The sequence below is a fragment of the Manihot esculenta genome, chromosome 9 (genome assembly GCF_001659605.2).
Source record: "Manihot esculenta cultivar AM560-2 chromosome 9, M.esculenta_v8, whole genome shotgun sequence".
Lineage (NCBI taxonomy): Eukaryota > Viridiplantae > Streptophyta > Magnoliopsida > Malpighiales > Euphorbiaceae > Manihot > Manihot esculenta.
Genome location: NC_035169.2, coordinates 30595932 through 30597357, shown reverse-complemented (window position 1 = coordinate 30597357; position 1426 = coordinate 30595932). Strand labels below are relative to the sequence as shown.

General features: G+C 39.4%; 1 pseudogene; it reads left to right on the top strand.

Annotated features, from left to right (window-relative positions):
• Positions 1-1090, top strand: LOC122724644 (annotated as a pseudogene).
• The last annotated feature ends 336 nt before the right edge of the window (positions 1091-1426 follow it).

The following is a 1426-nucleotide window of genomic DNA, read 5'->3' as shown; positions in this document are numbered from 1 at the left end:
AAGTTAACTTCTGGAGTTATTAATTCTTCCACCTGTTCACTGTTTATCTCAACTTACTTTGTTCAGATTGGTGGAGGTGAGGCTCCTGATGAAACAACACTCTTGTGTTCCCGAGGTTCAGACAGGTATGCAGGACGACAATTGCATTGCTTTGCCCTTATCTTGTATCTCATTGGATTTCAGTTTAACTAGGACAATCCGTACATTGCATGTAAGTGACCATGAACTGGAGTTTAGGGATGATGCATTTATTCCAGTATACCAATAGTGAAGGATGATACTTCCTGCATTCTTGACCTTATGCTATGAGCAATATCTTTCATGCTTATTGTGCCTGTTATAGCATCATAAAACATGTTGAAATTAGTTATTATCATAGTTAGTAGCTATCACAAAAGTACCCATTCAATATCATCCTATTACCTTAAATATCAATATTAAGGCTCTGACATGCATGCAATTCTTGAGTAATTGAGATGTGGTTGTCTGCTGCTTGGTTTATCAGACTGATAAAGATTTACATATTTCCATGCCTAGCTCTTCACTGCAAAATTTCGTTCTCCAACATCTTAGAGTAGACTCTTACAGGTCACTATCCTTTAATTTCCATCACAAGACATAATTGGTACTGTTGTTATTGTTTTTGCAGTGCATTGGAGTTCCTGTCCACTTGCAAATTGGCGAACCTAACAGTGAAGGCAGAGCTTGGTTGTTGCTTGCTTCATAGAAGTGGAAGGCTAACTATAGATGGCTGCATCCTTCAATGTGAGTCAAACCCTTTGGACTATCTCTCATGCCCAATCGTGACTACAGCTGGGGGGAGTGAGATTTTCTCCTCCTCTGTGAAGACTAGTTGTGATGGTGTTTCTGTTTCTCAAACTCGGATAGAAGGGGGTTCCAAGGCTGTTGTTACAAGTGGGAAGCTGGCTTTGCAGCGAGTTCGAGTCATCTGTTCTTGAACTTGTGTTTATTTCTGGTTTGATGTAGAAGATAACTGATGACATCTCAAGCTAGCCTGTAACATAATGAACCTAGCTTTTTATTTATTCTCATTGTTGAATTGATTCTGAATATAAATGCTTTCATTCAAGATAATTTCAGGGTTTTAAGAATAACCAGGAGTTACTTTGATGTCTACAAATCAGAGTTTATCTTCATAGTTATTGATTGCCAGGTTTAGGAGGCCAAGTAACGTTACCGGGAACACATAATAATGTATAAAAATAAACGGGTTTTCAATTTTATGGATCACCAACGGATTACCAACGGAATTTCCGTTGGTGACACCAACGGAAATTTCCGTAGGTGATCCGTTAGTGTCACCATCGGAAATTTCCGTTGGTGTTCCGTCACTGTCACCAACGGAAATTTCCATTGGTGTTCCGTCACTGTCACCAACGGAAAATTCCGTTGGTGATCCGTTGGT